Raw genomic sequence first — 20,494 nt, 5'->3', positions numbered from 1 at the left:
GGCTACAGTTAAGGAATTGCGCCCAGTAAATCCTCCCCGGCCAGGATACGAACCCATGACATAGCGCTCGCGGAACGCCAGGCGAGTGTCTTACCACTACACCACGGAGACTGGTGTAGTGGTAAGACACTCGCCTTATTGGCGAGTATTGGATGTGGTGTATTAACACACATCTCTCAGGCAGCTATCCAAACTCTCTTCTCCTTTCACCAATCAGCCCGGCAGATGTTGTGTCCATCATACACTCTAAAAACCAAGTCAGGGAACGCCAGTGAAATTCCATCCATTGTATACAAGAGAGCCTCCCATACCCTTGCCCCACCCATAGCCCTACTGTTCAACAAATCTATAGAGTGTCACACCTTCCCAGATATCCTCAAAAAAGCAAGAGTAACGCCAGTCCATAAAGGAGGCAATCCAGAGGACATAAACAATTATAGACCAATATCAAATCTACCCATTCTATCAAAAATCTTTGAAAAAATTATTTACAAACAGCTCTATTCCTACCTCGTAAAATTCGACTTACTCAGCCCCTGCCAGTTTGGCTTCCGGTCCCAAAAGAGCACCAACGATGCTATCATTAGTCTCCTTGACATAATCTACTCAGCCCTTGACAAAAATGAGTATCCGATTGGACTCTTCATTGACCTAAGAAAAGCCTTTGACACAGTTAATCACAACTACCTCTTACTTAAACTCCAGCATTATGGAATCCGAGGCCTTCCCCTTGACAACATCCGATCCTATCTTAGTGACAGACACCAATATGTAACCATCAATGATACAACTTCTTCCACTCTACCAATTACCGTTGGAGTGCCACAGGGCAGTATCTTAGTACCTCTTCTATTTCTTATATATATAAACGATCTGCCTAATGTCTGTAATATTCTCAAACCTATATTGTTTGCTGACGATACTACCCTTATCTATTCAGACCTCAACCCACATACACTCAATAATGTTGTGAATAATGAATTAAAAAAAGTCCACCTATGGATGTCAACGAACAAACTAACATTAAACACCGAAAAAACTTACTACATCTTATTTGGAAGCAAATCATCAAATGCAATTCAGCTACAGATAGACAACATTAACATCAGTAATAAAAATGATGGCAAGTTTCTTGGCCTATTCCTAGACAAGAGACTCATCTTCAGCACCCACATTCAACACATAACTAAGAAAGTCTCTAAGACTGTTGGTATTCTCTCCAAAATCAGATATTATGTTCCTAACTCTGCTCTCCTCTCACTATATTATGCACTAATCTACCCCTATCTTAATTATGGTATCTGTGCATGGGGGTCTACCACTGCAAACCACCTTAAGCCCATCATCACGCAGCAAAAATCTGCTATCAGAATAATAACCAACTCTGCTTTCAGACAACACTCAGCTCCCTTGTTTAAATCCCTAAACTTGCTAAATATTAACTCCCTCCACACATTCTCTTGTGTCAACTACATTTACAAAACCCTGTTCTTAAATGCAAACCATGCTCTGAAACTCTCCCTGGACAGATGTAATAGGACCCATCATCACCACACAAGAAATAAATATCTCTTTGATATCCCCAGGGTCAAACTTAATCTGTGTAAACACTCTATGCAAATTAAGGGACCTAGTCTATGGAACTCACTCCCTAGTGAATTGAATAACTGTAAAACTTTTGCCTTATATAAAAGCAAAACCAAAAAGTACCTAATTTCATCTTCTTAGTTTCCTACACTGAGCTTTAAATTTGCTCTGGACCTAGTGTTACCCAATCTCCTAATTTTTATGTAATTAACCAATCAACCTTATCATTGTGTTCATTGCTGTCTTCTTTTATGTGCTAGCCATATGCTGTATTGTGCCTACCAATTTCTGTCAACTACCATTCAAGCTGTCATTGCAGTCAATCTTAGCTACCTATGGGCTTTAATATACTGTACCTACAATTTTCTCTCATTTTTTTTTCTTGCCATGTAACTGTTATCATTTTTTTTTTACAAATGTTGCAAGTATTTACCTACTTAAAATTTTCTTAGATTAAGGACCTGCCCGAAACGCTGCGCCTACTAGTGGCTTTACAAGATTGTAATTACCATATTATGAATCCAAACATTCCCAATGTACCTTCTTGTATATGCATAAATAAATAAATAAATAAATATTGGAGATCTGTGGAGGTGCGATCGCACCCTGCCTGACGGGAGATGTCTCCCGTGACTAAACAATAAACTGAACCTATCATAAAGAAGAACGACGATCATTGACCGTCTAGTGCTCGCATAGAGAGTAACTGTAATTAACAATGCTCAAGTTCTGACAAACAGTCAAATATTAATCCATCAACCACGAAGCAGAGCGTCTCCCAACATCAACTCTAGTGCAGGGTCCAGTTGAAAAAACTTTTCCGATTTTACATAGGTTTACCGTGACAGACACTAACAATAATAGCCTTGAAGAGGAAAGGAAATCGGCAGATTGTCGAAGGTTTGCCTTGATATTTTCTAGCTATACAGTACTTTAAAAGAAAAGTTAACAGATGTTTGACTTTTATCCTTCGGCGGGTTAGCTGTTTCACCAATATTTACCAACCCTCTGGATGAATATCTTACGACACAAACTAGACATATCAATAGGGAAAAGCACTAACAATTCTCCAAATAGTAAGACGTGATTCAGTTTTCATGGATATATTCATTTTCGGGTGTTCGACCTCAGTTTGGAAATATGAAAAGGCACAGTTTGGTGCATTCAGATCATAAAGCAAAATTACCTTTTTAGGTAGTCAGTCCAGACATCTTATATATATATATAGATATATATATATATATATATATATATATATATATATATATATATATAGATATATATATATATAAATATATATATAAATATATATATATATATATATATATATATATATATATATATATATATATATATATATATATATATATATATATATATATATATATATATATATATATATATATATATATATATCCGTGGTGTAGTGGTAAGACACTTGCCTGGCGTTCCGCGAGCGCTATGTCATGGGTTCGTATCCTGGCCGGGGAGGATTTGCTGGGCGCAATTCCTTAACTGTAGCCTCTGTTTAACGCAACAGTAAAATGTGTACTTGGATGAAAAAACGATTCTTCGCCACAGGGGATCGTATTCCAGGGACCTGCCCGAAACGCTACGCGTACTAGTGGCTGTACAAGAATGTAACAACTCTTGTATATATCTCAAAAAATATATATATATATATATATATATATATATATATATATATATATATATATATGCAACAATGATCACAAAAACACTGATCCAAGTATGCAGAATAACCACATATGAAACATAGAAAATGCTTAACGCGTTTTCGGCTAATTCGCCTTCATCAGAGCAAAGTAGAATGAGGATAAGATTGCTGATCAGACCTTTATATCCGCCTGGGCAGATCACCTGACCACCAAAAATAAGTGGAGGAAAGGAATTATAAGAAAGAAGGTAATTGCAGAAGGCCTATTGGCCCATGCAAGGCAGCTCCTATTAATATCTCCAAGTGCCATACGTGTTTAAATGATTGCTATATTGTTTTGACGTGCTATATTGAGGCTTAAATAGGGATCCAACTTGTACATACCGGGGCTCACATTAAGGCTGTTGTTACAATGTTTGATCAGGGCAGACTCGATCACGTTTCGTTCAACAAAATCCTTACTTTTAACAATACATTTTGCCCCTGTGAAGTCGATAGAATGATTACATAAACTGGAATGTAAATACAATGCACTGGATTGCTGGGCTGTACGAATAGCGTATGAATGCTGTTTTAAACGCGAGGAAAGAGTTTTACCTGTCTGGCCGATGTAAACACATGCACACTCATTACAAGGGATGGAATACACACAACCTGCTACAGACGAGGGCGAGTTCTTAATTAACATGGACTTAACTGTATTATCATTTTTGATAATACAGTTAAGTATTATCTTAACTGTATTATCTGTATTAGTATATAATTAACTGTATTAGTATATAATTATTTATTATATTAAAACACACAAACCGAATAATCCTGCAAGACCTATTATTAGTTCTGTTGGATCTGTGGCATATAGACTTTCCAAATGGCTTGTCCAAGTCTTGTCTCCAGTAGTAGGTTCCATATCCAACTCACACATAACAAACAACTTGGACTTGGTTAACAAGTTGTCTAGTTTGAAATTAAATTACGATTTTAAACTTGTGAGTTTTGATGTGACGGCTCTGTTCACTAGGGTTCCTGTTGATGATCTGTTGTCATTCTTACGGGATCTACTCCCAAGGTATAATTTAACTTTGCCTACTAACACCATTATTGAACTTATAAAATTGTGCATTAAAGATAATTATTTCAGCTTTAATGATTCATTTTATAAACAAACATTTGGCATGGCGATGGGTAATCCCCTCTCCCCTGTTTTGAGCAATCTGTACATGGAATGTTTCGAAACAAATATCCTTCCCAGGATTTTACCCTCAAATTTGCTTTGGTACAGGTACGTTGACGATATTTTGTGCCTGTGGCCGGTTAATCATGACGAAACTGATTTTCTCAATCAAATCAATTCGCTGGTTCCGTCAATTAAATTCACAATTGAGAACGAAGTGAATGGTGTTCTGCCTTTTTTAGACATCATGATTCATAGAATTGGTAGAAGTTTCAAATTCAATGTGTATAGGAAACCTACCAATGTGTGCTCGTATGTACATTTCTATTCAAATCATCATGTTCAGGTCAAGCGGGCAGTTTTTTCTGGTATGTTTCTTAGAGCACTGAGAGTTTGTAGTCCGGAATTTTTCGATGAAGAAATAGCAAATATATTTGAAATTGGGAAGAAGTTAAAATACCCAAAATCGATCTTGGATCTTGCGTTTGGTCAAGCAAAAAGGACTTTCTACAAACAGACTACTAAGTCGAAACCAGAACTGAAAAATTCGTTGGTATTACCATATTCTGAGGGTCTAGTAAATCTTGCCCCAGCCCTGAAGAACCTTAATATTAATCTAGTGTTCAAAAATGATAATACAGTTAAGTCCATGTTAATTAAGAACTCGCCCTCGTCTGTAGCAGGTTGTGTGTATTCCATCCCTTGTAATGAGTGTGCATGTGTTTACATCGGCCAGACAGGTAAAACTCTTTCCTCGCGTTTAAAACAGCATTCATACGCTATTCGTACAGCCCAGCAATCCAGTGCATTGTATTTACATTCCAGTTTATGTAATCATTCTATCGACTTCACAGGGGCAAAATGTATTGTTAAAAGTAAGGATTTTGTTGAACGAAACGTGATCGAGTCTGCCCTGATCAAACATTGTAACAACAGCCTTAATGTGAGCCCCGGTATGTACAAGTTGGATCCCTATTTAAGCCTCAATATGGCACGTCAAAACAATATAGCAATCATTTAAACACGTATGGCACTTGGAGATATTAATAGGAGCTGCCTTGCATGGGCCAATAGGCCTTCTGCAATTACCTTCTTTCTTATAATTCCTTTCCTCCACTTATTTTTGGTGGTCAGGTGATCTGCCCAGGCGGATATAAAGGTCTGATCAGCAATCTTATCCTCATTCTACTTTGCTCTGATGAAGGCGAATTAGCCGAAAACGCGTTAAGCATTTTCTATGTTTCATATGTGGTTATTCTGCATATATATATATATATATATATATATATATATATATATATATATATATATATATATATATATATATATATATATATATATATATATATATATATATATATATATATATATATATATATATATATATATATATATATATATATATATATATTATTAAATATGACCGAAAAAGTAAGATTAATAATTCTAACACGAATTTTCTCAATCTTTCGTACATTTCTTTTCACTGTTGGAGGTAAATCAAAAATCAATTCTCCAAAATTCATTTTTATTTCTAGTCTGACGCGACACGAGCGCGTTTCGTAAAACTTATTACATTTTCAAAGACTTTAGTTCACAAATACACAACTGAATAGAACTTACGCATCTCCGATTTTATATCTACATTTGAGTGAGGTGGAAGGGGTGATGTGGCATTAACACAAGACAGAACAAAATGTGGCATTAATAGGGTATTAATTTCATCAACACAAGACAGAACAAGAGTATTAATAGGGTATTAATTTCATCAACACAAGACAGAACAAGATTATTAATAGGGTATTAATTTCATCAACACAAGACAGAACACGAAACAATGGATATTGAATAGAAGTGTTTGTAGAAAGCCTATTGGTCCATATTTCTTGATGCTTCTATATTGGAGCGGAGTCTTGAGGTGGGTAGAATATAGTTGTGCAATAATTGGCTGTTGATTGCTGGTGTTGACTTCTTGATGTGTAGTGCCTCGCAAACGTCAAGCCGCCTGCTATCGCTGTATCTATCGATGATTTCTGTGTTGTTTACTAGGATTTCTCTGGCGATGGTTTGGTTGTGGGAAGAGATTACATGTTCCTTAATGGAGCCCTGTTGTTTATGCATCGTTAAACGCCTAGAAAGAGATGTTGTTGTCGTGCCTATATACTGGGTTTTTTGGAGCTTACAGTCCCCAAGAGGGCATTTGAAGGCATAGACGACGTTAGTCTCTTTTAAAGCGTTCTGTTTTGTGTCTGGAGAGTTTCTCATGAGTAGGCTGGCCGTTTTTCTGGTTTTATGGTAAATCGTCAGTTGTATCCTCTGATTTTTGTCTGTAGGGATAACGTTTCTATTAGCAATATCTTTCAGGACCCTTTCCTCCGTTTTATAAGCTGTGGAAAAGAAGTTCCTGTAAAATAGTCTAATAGGGGGTATAGGTGTTGTGTTAGTTGTCTCTTCAGAGGTTGCATGGCTTTTCACTTTCCTTCTTATGATGTCTTCGACGAAACCATTGGAGAAGCCGTTATTGACTAGGACCTGCCTTACCCTACAGAGTTCTTCGTCGACTTGCTTCCATTCTGAGCTGTGGCTGAGAGCACGGTCGACATATGCGTTAACAACACTCCTCTTGTACCTGTCTGGGCAGTCGCTGTTGGCATTTAGGCACATTCCTATGTTTGTTTCCTTAGTGTAGACTGCAGTGTGGAAACCTCCGCCCTTTTCCATGAGTGTTACATCTAGAAAGGGCAGCTTCCCACCCTTTTCCATCTCGTAAGTGAAACGCAACACGGAACTCTGCTCAAATGCCTCCTTCAGCTCCTGCAGATGTCTGACATCATCCATATTTATGTATGGAAATGTCAAGACACACAAGCCTGGAAACCCACTTCGGCCAATCATTAGCCAGATACCCACACCCACGTACAGACTGGCGAAGCGACTCAACGGCCTGCTGACTCCTTATGTTCCTTGCGCCTTCAGCCTGAAGTCTCCAAAGGAATTTGTTGACTTACTGCGGGGCACACGGGCCACAGGGATAAGAGCCTCGTTTTGGACGTAGAATCGTTGTTTACCAACGTACCTGTGAACGAGACAATCGGAATGATAGCCGACAGAGTGTATCGTCATCCAGCCTGTACTCCTCTTGACATACCAGAAAATATTCTGAGGAAACTACTCCAAGCTTGTACTAAAGAGGCACCCTTCTTGAGTCCGGATGGGCACATGTATAAGCAAGTAGATGGGGTCGCCATGGGTTCTCCTCTAGGTGTCCTGTTTGCAAACTTCTACATGGGTACCATCGAGCAAAAAGTCTTAGTCGACATGAACTTGAAACCGGCCATATACTGCAGGTATGTTGACGACATTTTTACACAGGTACCTGATGTCAGACATCTGCAGGAGCTGAAGGAGGCATTTGAGCAGAGTTCCGTGTTGCGTTTCACTTACGAGATGGAAAAGGGTGGGAAGCTGCCCTTTCTAGATGTAACACTCATGGAAAAGGGCGGAGGTTTCCACACTGCAGTCTACACTAAGGAAACAAACATAGGAATGTGCCTAAATGCCAACAGCGACTGCCCAGACAGGTACAAGAGGAGTGTTGTTAACGCATATGTCGACCGTGCTCTCAGCCACAGCTCAGAATGGAAGCAAGTCGACGAAGAACTCTGTAGGGTAAGGCAGGTCCTAGTCAATAACGACTTCTCCAATGGTTTCGTCGAAGACATCATAAGAAGGAAAGTGAAAAGCCATGCAACCACTGAAGAGACAACTAACACAACACCAATGCCCCCTATTACACTATTTTACAGGAACTTCTTTTCCACAGCTCATAAAACGGAGGAAAGGGTCCTGAAAGATATTGTTAATAGAAACGTTATCCCTACAGACAAAAATCAGAGGATACAACTGACGATTTACTATAAAACCAGAAAAACGGCCAGCCTACTCATGAGAAACTCTCCAGACACAAAACAGAACGCTTTAAAAGAGACTAACGTCGTCTATGCCTTCAAATGCCCTCTTGGGGACTGTAAGCTCCAAAAAACCCAGTATATAGGCAAGACAACAACATCTTTTTCTAGGCGTTTAACGATGCATAAACAACAGGGCTCCATTAAGGAACATATAATCTCTTCCCACAACCAAACCATCGCCAGAGAAATCCTAGTAAACAACACAGAAGTCATCGATAGATACAGCGATAGCAGGCGGCTTGACGTTTGCGAGGCACTACACATCAAGAAGTCAACACCAGCAATCAACACCCAATTATTGCACAACTATATTCTACCCACCTCAAAACTCCGCTCCACTATAGAAGCATCAAGAAATATGGACCAATAGGCTTTCTACAAACACTTCTATTCAATATCCATTGTTTCGTGTTCTGTCTTGTGTTGATGAAATTAATACCCTATTAATACTCTTGTTCTGTCTTGTGTTGATGAAATTAATAACCTATTAATACTCTTGTTCTGTCTTGTGTTGATGAAATTAATACCCTATTAATGCCACATTTTGTTCTGTCTTGTGTTAATGCCACATCACCCCTTCCACCTCACTCAAATGTAGATATAAAATCGGAGATGCGTAAGTTCTATTCAGTTGTGTATTTGTGAACTAAAGTCTTTGAAAAGGTAATAAGTTTTACGAAACGCGCTCGTGTCGCGTCAGACTAGAAATAAAAATGAATTTTGGAGAATTGATTTTTGATTTACCTCCAACAGTGAAAATAAATGTACGAAAGATTGAGAAAATTCGTGTTAGAATTATTAATCTTACTTTTTCGGTCATATTTAATAATATATGTCTACAGGAAAGACTGCTACCAAAATATACTAATATATATATATATATATTTATATATATATATATATATATATATATATATATATATATATATATATATATATATATATATATATATATATATATATATATATATATATATATATATATTATATATATATATATATATATATATATATATATATATATATATATATATATATATATATATATATATATATATATATATATATATATATATTAGTATATTTTGGTAGCAGTCTTTCCTGTAGACATATATTATTAAATATGACCGAAAAAGTAAGATTATTAATTCTAACACGAATTTTCTCAATCTTTCGTACATTTCATTTCACTGTTGGAGGTAATTCAAAAATCAATTCTCCAAAATTCATTTAAATTTCTAGTCTGATGCGACACGAGCGCGTTTCGTAAAACTTATTACATTTTCAAAGACTTTAGTTTACAAATACACAACTGAATAGAACTTACACATCTCCGGTTTTGTTTATATCTACATTTGAGTGAGGTGGATGGGGTGAGGTGGCATTAATAGGGTATTAATTTCATCAACACAAGACAGAACAAGATGTGGCATTAACAGGGTATTAATTTCATCAACACAAGACAGAACAAGAGGTGGCATTAATAGGGTATTGTCATGTTCACAGAAAATGGTACCATCCGTTTTCTATGTGCGGCGGCTGAGACGCCAGAAGGAGGAGGTAAACAATAGAGCGTACAGGACGCCCGCCAAGCTTGGTAGCTACTAGTCATGTAATCATATTAAGTATTAAAGTCAGTAACCAAGTCATGACTTTACATCAACCCTACAACCAAGACTTCCTCAGTAACACACAAACACCACATTGGCGACGAGGATGAACTGTGAACGCAGGTATTTGTTCAGTTTCAAACACAAGGGAGAAGCATGCTGCCTGGAGGAGGAAGAGAAGCTGTGAGCGCCATACCCGATGCTGTATGCTAACCGATGCTGTGTGCTAACCAATGCTGTGTGCTAAACGATGCTGTGTGGTAACCGATGCTGTGTGCTACCCAAGCTGTGTGCTACCCAAGCTGTGCTGTAGAAACTGTACTGAGGAATCTGCCGACGTTGTGTACGAAACGACGCTTTGATGTGTACAAAACCTGATGTTTTGGTTACGAAACGACGCTTCGTGCTACAAAATTCATCACACTGAACTGACTGCTGTACCGACTGCTGTACCAACTGCTGCACCAACTGCTGCACCTACTGCTGTACCAACTGCTGCTGTACCAACTGCTGTGCCAACTGCTGTGCTGCTGCTGTGAGTAGGAACAACACATGTTTACAAGGGCTAGGTAAGAAGTCAGTTGCTGCTATATTGTGCACTGTTGTGAACTTTTGCATTAAAATGCTTGTGTGCTTTGCAAAATTAAAGTAATTACAGTGAATTCTTGACTAACATATACAGTGCAGTAAGTGTTTAATATTCTGAGGAACATTTAAGTGATAAGTTACATTTATTCAGTAAAAATGGCAAATATACCTCAGTTTCCTGCATTTGATCCTGACTGTGACCAGACAAACCTGTCACAGAGGTGGGTCAAATGGCTTAAAAGGTTTGAAAATTTGTTGATAGTTTCTGACATCAAAAGTGCTGAAAGAAAGCGTGCCTTTCTACTTCATTATGCAGGTGATAGAGTTTGTGACATCTTTGACACACTGAAAGACACTGGTGGTGCCAAAGATTATGACACTGCCAAAGCCAAACTAACAGAGCATTTCAAACCAAGGCAAAATACTGCTATGGAAATTATGCATTTCAGGAGAGCAAAACAACTCTCCAATGAAACTGTGGATCAATACCACACACGTCTGCAGGGTTTAGCAGCCCATTGTGAGTTTGCTGATGTTGACAAAGAAATCAAACAGCAAATAATTGAAACATGCACATCTACACGTCTCCGTCGAAGAGCTCTAGAACTTGTTGATGATGAAAGTTCTCTTACCAAGATACTGGATATGGCTCGTCGAATGGAAGATGCTGCACGTGATGCTCGTGTCATGGAGTGCAGTGCTAATAACGGTTCTGCCACTGTTACTAACAGTGATGAGGTACGTAAGGTTCAGGGAGGACACCGTGATCAAAGAAGATATCATGGCAAACCTAACAGTAAATTTAGCCGAGAACCACGTCACAACTGGGGTCAAGGAACAAGGCTCAAGCAGTCACAACGACCCACATCAGAGGGTGTCAACAATAAATGTTACAATTGTGGAGGAGACTACCCACACCAAGATAATGTTTGTCCTGCTCAAGGTAAGAAGTGCTATGAGTGTGGAAAACTAGGTCATTTTGGTGCTATGTGTCGTTCTGCACTAAAGAAACCACAGTCAATGAATAAAAGCACTGTACGAGGATCAGGTCATAGGGGTCGAGGTGGTAAACACAATATTGCACCTCATATCCAGAATGTTAATAATGTACAAGACAACATTTCATTACAACCAGTCTCGGATGACAGTGAATGTGATTATACTTATGGAGTACAAGCAATCACAGAATGGAATGATCTTCCAAACAACCCAGAGACATGTGTATACATTGCTGGTATTTGTCTCAAGGTTCTCATTGACACTGGATCAAACATTGACACCATTGCTGAGTGCCACTATGAAAAATTTAAAAAACAGTTCCCAAAGCTTGAGAACTATAATGGCAAAGCCACTGCCTATGCTTCAAAGGTAGCCTTGCCAGTGATTGGAACTTTCACTGCAGAGATTAAGTTAAAGAATGCAATGCTCATTACTACATTCCATGTTGTTAGGAATGCAAAGGAGTCTTTACTCAGTTACAAGACTTCAACCAAATTGGGGCTACTTCAGCTTTCTAATGCTGTAGCAGTGGAATCTGCAAACAATGTTGATGGTATTGTTGCTGAATTTTCTGATCGATTTAAATCCATAGGTTGTTATACTGATAGCAAAGTACATCTGCATATCAACCCAGATGTAATTCCAGTTGCCCAACCACATCGCCGACAACCATTCCATACTCGCAAGAAAGTCGATGCCGAGCTGGATAGGCTGATAGAACTAGATATCATTGAACCAGTAACAGGCCCAACACCATGGGTAAGCCCAATTGTCACTCCACCAAAGCCGAAGAATCCAGATGAGATACGCATTTGTGTGGACATGCGTGTTCCCAACAAGGCAATAATGCGTGAACGCCATCCTACACCCACTGTAGATGATATGATCTACCGCTTGAATGGTGCAACTGTATTCAGCAAGTTAGATTTAAACAAGGGCTATCATCAGCTTGAACTTGATGATGAGAGTCGCTTCATCACAACGTTTACGACACATCGAGGTCTGTATAGGTACAAGCGCCTGAGTTTTGGTATTAACAGTGCTGCCGAGGTATTCCAGCACATCATCAGCCAGGTATTGCAAGATATACCTAATGCTGACAACATGTCTGATGACATCATTGTTTATGGCCGTACCCAAGCTGAACACGACAAAGCTCTTCGTGCAACATTGCAACGCTTACGAGAAAAGAATTTGACGCTAAGCCGAGCAAAGTGTGAGTTCAATCAACATAAAATTGAATTCTTTGGACATGTACTTAGTGACAAAGGTCTGTCTCCAGATCCTAAGAAAGTTGCAGATATCAAGAATGCTGCACCTCCTTCAACGTCCACTGAAGTACATAGTTTTCTGGGAATGGCAAACTACTGTTCTCGCTTCATTCCAGATTTTGCTACCATTACAAAGCCTCTACGTCAGCTCCTGAAGAAAAATGCATCATGGTACTGGAGCGATATCGAGCAAAATGCATTTGATGCTGTGAAAGATGCACTAGTAGAGAATGCGACTGCTGCATACTTTGATCCATCAATGGACACTGAGTTAACGGTGGATGCTAGTCCTGTTGGTTTAGGTGCTGTTTTAGCCCAACACAAACCTGGTCAACCAGATTCCCGAGTAGTAATTGCCTACGCCAGCCGTTCTCTCACAGATGTTGAGCAACGATACAGTCAGACAGAGAAGGAAGCTCTTGCTCTTGTTTGGGGCTGTGAACACTTCAATGTGTATCTGCTTGGTGCGCCTTTCACCACGATAGTCACTGACCACAAACCGTTGGAGACCATCTTCAATAATCCAAAGTCCAAACCACCAGCTCGCATTGAGAGATGGGCTCTTCGTCTGCAACCATACAACTTTACGGTGAAATACAAGCCGGGTGCAGGCAATCCCGCTGATTACATCAGTCGACATCCTGCCAACAGTTTCACCATCACCAAGCATCAGCAAGTTGCCGAGGAATATGTACACTCTGTAACCTGTGATGCAGTCCCTAAGGCTCTCACTCTTGATGAAATACGTACTGCAACCCTGGAGGACCCAACTCTGCAAGCAACAGTGGATGCATTGACTAAGAAAAAGTTTCCACGCATCCCACCCTCAGGAGTTGACCAAGATGCATTCAAAGCACTTGAACGCATCCAGACAGAATTAAGTGTTACGCAACAATGCGACACCGTGCTGCGAGGTACTCGTATCGTTATTCCAGCTGTTCTCCAGCAACGTGCTCTGAAGCTTGCACATCAAGGACACCAAGGTCTTGTTAGGACGAAACAGCTGCTACGAGAAAAGGTGTGGTTTCCTGGCATTGATCGTCAAGCAAAGGATATGCATGATGCCTGTGTCCCTTGCCAAGCTGCAGTGGATACTTCAAGACCAACACCTCTACAACCTTCACCTCTACCTGCTGCACCTTGGACAGAAGTATCGATGGACTTCTGCGGACCGCTACCAACTGGAGAGTACTTGATGGTAGTCATTGATGATCACTCACGTTATCCAGAAGTAGAAATCATCACTTCCACGTCTGCAAAGGCCGTCATCCCGAAACTCGACAAGATCTTTTCAAACTTTGGCATTCCTGAAGTTGTCAAGACAGACAATGGACCGCCATTCAATGGACAAGACTTTGTCAACTTTTCTGAGCATATTGGATTCAAACACCGCCGTGTGATGCCACTACATCCTCAAGCAAATGGAGAAGTTGAGAGATTCATGCAACCTCTCATGAAAGCGGTACGCTGTGCTCATGCCGAAGGACGATCCTGGAAACAAGCTATGTATGCTTTTCTCAGGAACTACCGTGCAACACCACATGGAACACTGGGCAAGTCGCCTGGCGAACTTTTATTTGGACGTCCTATGAGAATCGCACTACCCGTCATGCCAGCCGAGGTAACGGATAAACGTCTCGCTCAGAAGGATGCACTAGCCAAGGGCAAAATGAAAATTGCTCATGATCAACGTGCAAAGGAACAGTTCATAAAGGTTGGTGACACTGTTCTCGTTAAAAAGAAAAAAGAGGGAAAGTTAGATATGCCGTATGATACAAAACCATATAAAGTGATTAGTGTAAAAGGAACTATGGTAACAGGTAGTAATAGAGATCATAGTATAACACGTAATATGGCTTATTTCAAAGTGATTCCAACTAGTGTAGAAAATGATGAAGTGCAAAGTCGTGCAAAAGAAAAAGAAAAAAATAGTTATAACCCGACAAACAATTCATCAAGGGATGTAATTGCATTTAAGGACTCTCGTCCTAAACGTCATGTTAAACGCCCTACACGATTTGATGATTGTGTTCCTATGTAATGAAAAGTATTTACTTATTGTGCTAAACTAAATTTAATATTGTTTGAATAATGCAGATATCTCATTCAATATTTTGTAACTTTGTAGTACAGTTTCTTTCATGTTTGTTTAACATTGCATATGTATTTTTAACATTGAAATCCTTTGTGGAAAAGATTAAGTTGTTTAAATTCTTTGTGTGCTTAATTAATGTTAAATGTATGCAGTATCTCTTGATATGGTAATAACTTACTTTGTGTCAATAACTTTGCTTTGTGCTACAAGCATGGTAGACATCCTGTATTCATTCTTTTTAAAGAAAAGGAGGGATGTCATGTTCACAGAAAATGGTACCATCCGTTTTCTATGTGAGGCGGCTGAGACGCCAGAAGGAGGAAGTAAACAATAGAGCGTACAGGACGCCCGCCAAGCTTGGTAGCTACTAGTCATGTAATCATATTAAGTATTAAAGTCAGTAACCAAGTCATGACTTTACATCAACCCTACAACCAAGACTTCCTCAGTAACACACAAACACCACAGGTATGAATTTTATCAACACAAGACAGAACATGAAACAATGGGTATTGAAATGGAAGTGATTGTAGAAAGCCTATTGGTCCATATTTCTTGATGCTTCTATATTGGAGCGGAGTCTTGAGGTGGGTAGAATATAGTTGTGCATTAATTGGCTGTTGATTGCTGGTGTTGACTTCTTAATGTGCAGTGCCTCGCAAACGTCAAGCCGTCTGCTATCGCTGTATCTATCAATGATTTCTGTGTTGTTTACTAGGATTTCTCTGGCGATGGTTTGGTTGTGGGAAGAGATTATATGTTCCTTAATGGAGCCCTGATGCTAATGCATCGTTAAACGCCTAGAAAGAGATGTTGTTGTCTTGCCTATATACTGGGTTTTTTGGAGCTTACAGTCCCCAAGTGGGCATTTGAAGGCATAGACGACGTTGGTCTCTTTTAAAGCGTTCTGGTTTGTGTCTGGAGAGTTTCTCATGAGTAGGCTGGCCGTTTTTCTGGTTTTATAGTAAATCGTCAGTTGTATCCTCTGATTTTTGTCTGTAGGGATAACGTTTCTATTAACAATATCTTTCAGGACCCTTTCCTCCGTTTTATGAGCTGTGGAAAAGAAGTTCCTGTAAAATAGTGTAATAGGGGGTATAGGTATTGTGTTAGTTGTCTCTTCAGAGGTTGCATGGCGTTTCACTTTCCTTCTTATGATGTCTTCGACGAAACCCTTGAAGAAGCCGTTGTTGACTAGGACCTGCCTTACCCTACAGAGTTCTTCGTCGAGTTGCTTCCATTCTGAGCTGTGGCTGAGAGCACGGTCGACATATGCGTTAACAACACTCCTCTTGTACCTGTCTGGGCAGTCGCTGTTGGCATTTAGGCACATTCCTATGTTCGTTTCCTTAGTGTAGACTGCAGTGTTGAAACCTCAGCTCTTTTCCATGACTGTTACATCTAGAAAGGGCAGCTTCCCATCCTTTTCCATCTCGTAAGTGAAACGCAGCACGGAACTCTGCTCAAATGCCTCCTTCAGCTCCTGCAGATGTCTGACATCAGGTACCTGTGTAAAAATGTCGTCAACATACCTGCAGTATATGGCCGGTTTCAAGTTCATGTCGACTAAGACTTTTTGCTCGATGGTACCCATGTAGAAGTTTGCAAACAGGACACCTTAGGGGAGAACCCATGGCGACCCCATCTACTTGCTTATACATGTGCCCATCCGGGCTCAAGAAGGGTGCCTCTTTAGTACAAGCTTGGAGTAGTTTCCTCAGAATATTTTCTGGTATGTCAAGAGGAGTACAGGCTGGATCACGATACACTCTGTCGGCTATCATCCCGATTGTCTCGTCCACAGGAACGTTGGTAAACAGCGATTCTACGTCCAATGAGGCTCTTATCCCTGTGGCCCGTGTGCCCCGCAGTAAGTCAACAAATTCCTTTGAAGACTTCAGGCTGAAGGCGCAAGGAACATAAGGAGTCAGCAGGCCGTTGAGTCGCTTCACCAGTCTATACGTGGGTGTTGGTATCTGGCTAATGATTGGCCGAAGTGGGTTTCCAGGCTTGTGTGTCTTGACATTTCCATACGCATATCCAGGTTTATATTCCCCAATGATCTTTGGCAGGTGGAGTCCGGGTTTCTTGGCGTTCACAGTTTCGATCAGTTTGTTGACCTTTGCTTTTAATTCGGCTGTAGTGTCCTTCGTTACCCTTTGGAACTTAGTTTGGTCAGAGAGTCATGTGGTTATGGTCGAGTAGATTAAGGTGTCCTGTACATACCAGTTGCGTTGCTCCTGGCAGTATGGGTTCGAGTTACTTTTTGGGTGTGAGTTGTTAGATGCATATAGTCCTAGGGACCATACAGTCTTGTTCGTGTTTGTGTTCCTCACGTGTTCCCCAAAGAATGAGGTGATTTGATAAAATAAAATGTCCAAGATTACCATCCGAGTGCCGGCGGGCTCATGGACTAAAAGCCTCGGCTACCATCAATTTTTGTCCGTTAGTGATGATCTAGTGGATTAAGGTGTCCTGTACATAGAAGTTTTGTTGCTCCTGACAGTATGGGTTCGAGTCACTTTTGGGGTGTGAGTTTTCAGTTGCATATAGTCCTAGGGACCATTCAGGCTTGTTTGCATTTGTGTTCCTCACGTGTGCCCCAAAGAATGAGGTGATTTGATAAAATTCTATGCCCAAGATTACCGTCCAAGTGCCGGCGAGCTGATGGAATAATAGCGTCTGCTACTATCAGTTTTTTTCCGGGCGTGATGGTCGAGTGGATTAAGGTGTCCTGTACAGTATACCAGTTGCGTTGCTCCTGGGAGTATGGGTTTGAGTCACATCTGGTGTGTGAGTTTTCAGTTGCATATTGTCCTGGGGACCATTCAGGCTTGTTTCCATTTGTGTTCCTCACTTGTGCCCCAAAGAATGAGGTGATTTGATAAAATACAATGCCCAAGAATACCATCCGAGTGCTGGCAGGCTGATGGACTAATAGCCTCATCTACTATCAGTTTTTGTCCGGTCGTGAATGTCGAGTGGATTAAGGTGTCCTGTACATAACAGTTAAATTGCTCCTGGTATGCAACTGGTATGTTGCATACCTGGCAGTATGTTTTTGAGTCACTTCTGGGGTGTAAGCTTTCTGTTGCATATAGTCCTAGGGACCATTCAGGCTTGTTCGCATTTGTGTTCTTCACGAGTGCCTCAAAGAATGAGATGATTTGATAAAATAATATGCCCATAATTACCATCCCAGTGCCACCAGGCTGATGGACTAATAGCCTCGGCTATCACCAGTTTTTTCCGGTCATGATGGTCGAGTGGATTAAGGTGTCCTATACAAACCAATTTTGTTGCTCCTGGCAGTATGGGTTCGAGTCACTTCTGCGGTGTGAGTTTTCAGTTGCATATAGTTCTGGGGATCATTCAGGCTTGTTCCCATTTGTGTTCTTCACGTGTGCCCAAAGAATGAGGTAATTTGATAAAATTCTATGCCCAAGATTACCGTCCGAGTGCCCGCGGGGTGATGGACTAATAGCCTCAGCTACCATCAGTTTTTGTCATGTGGTTATGGTCGAGTGGATTAAGGTGTCCTGTACATACCAGTTGCGTTGCTCTTGGTAGTATGGGTTCGAGTCACTTCTGGGGTGTGATTTTTCAGTTGCATATAGTCCTGGGAACCATTCAGGCTTGATCGCATTTGTGTTCCTCACGTGTGCCCCAAATAATGAGGTGATTTGATAAAATACTATGCCCAAGAATACCATCCGAATGCCGGCGGGCTGATGGACTAATAGCTTCAGCTACCATCAGTTTTTGTCCGGTTGTAATGGTCGAGTGGATTAAGGTGTCCTGTGCATACCAGTTGCATTGCTCCTGACAGTATGGGGTTCGAGTCACTTCTTGGGTGTGAGTTTTAGGTTGCATATAGTCCTTGGGACCATTCAGGCTTGTTCACATTTGTGTTCCTCACGTGTGCCCCAAAGAACGAGGTGATTTGATAAAATACTATGCCCAAGATTACCATCCGAGTGCCAGCAGGCTGATGGACTAATAGCCTAGGCTATTATCATTTTTTTCTGGTCGTGAAGGTCGAGTGGATTAAGGTGTCCTGTGCATACCAGTTGCATTGCTCCTGGCAGTATGGGTTCGAGTCACTTCTGAGTGTGAGTTTTCTGTTGCATGTAGTCCTAGGGACCATTCAGGCTTGTTCGCATTTGTGTTCCTCACGTGTGCCCCAAAGAATGAGGTGATTTGATAAAATAATATGCCCAAGATTACCATCCGAGTGCCTGCGGGCTGATGGACTAATAGCCTCAGCTATCATCAGTTTTTTCCGGTCGTGATGGTCGAGTGGATTATGGTGTCCTGTACATACCAGTTTTGTTGCTCCTGGCTGTATGGGTTCGAGTCACTTCTGGGGTGTGAGTTTTCAGTTGCATATAGTCCTGGGGACCATTCACGCTTGTTCGTATTTGTGTTCCTCACGTGGGCACCAAAGAATGTGATTTGATAAAATACTATGCCCAAGATTACCATCCGAGTGCCAGCGGGCTGATTGACTAATATCCTCGACAATTATCAGTTTTTTTCCGGTCGTGATGGTTGAGTGGATTAAGGTGTCCTGTACATACCAGTTTTGTTGCTCCTGGCAGTACGGGTTCGAGCCACTTCTAGCGTGTGAGTTTTCAGTTGAATATATTCCTGGGGACCATTCAGGAGTGTTCGCATTTGTGTTCCTCACGTGTGCCCCAAAGAATGAGGTGATTTGATAAAATACTATGCCCAAGATTACGATCAGAGTGCCAGCAGGCTGATGGACTAATAGCCTCGGCTACTATCATTTTTTGTCCAATCGTGATGGTCGAGTGGATTAAGGTGTCCTGTACATACCAGTTTTGTTGCTCCTGACAGTATGGGTTCGAGTCACTTTTGGGGTGTGAATTTTCAGTTACCTTTTTTACCAAGGCCCCAACACTTCCTCACATACCAATTTACGTATCACAGTACCCGTCCATCAACGTAGATAGCAGAATAGTCGTGATTGGTTCAATTATAAAGAAAATTGTAGTTTTCAGGTCCCACATGGGTTGTGAAATTTACCTATTATTGTCCATGCTCTTAGAATATTACAGATCAGCTACATCCTGGTGAAGGCTCGTAGTTTTGTTTTGAGAAATATTAGTTGTTCTTAGTAAATTATAATAAGCACTATAAATTATTACATAGAATAACATTGCTTCACCAATCAATATTATATACCATAGTTTGCGCTTTAAAAATCTTTAAAGAATGTTTTGTTGGAACGCTAACAGAAAACGATGTTATGTTGGAATGTTTATGGGGTAAACTACTGCAAACTTGGGGATCACTTCCACCCACAGGAAGGGTATGGGGTCCAATACCATCCACTGGATGTGTATAGCGTCCACAACCACCGAGAGGATGGGTATGGGGCTCACAACCACCCACAGGATGGGTATGGGGTCCAATACCACCCACAGGATGATTATGGCGTTCACTATCACCCACAGGATGTGTATGGGGCTCCAACCACCCACAGAATAAGTATGGT

The sequence above is a fragment of the Procambarus clarkii genome, chromosome 68, assembly GCF_040958095.1.
Source record: "Procambarus clarkii isolate CNS0578487 chromosome 68, FALCON_Pclarkii_2.0, whole genome shotgun sequence".
Lineage (NCBI taxonomy): Eukaryota > Metazoa > Arthropoda > Malacostraca > Decapoda > Cambaridae > Procambarus > Procambarus clarkii.
The sequence above is the reverse complement of the archived record's forward strand: the minus strand, read 5'-3'. Positions refer to the sequence as shown.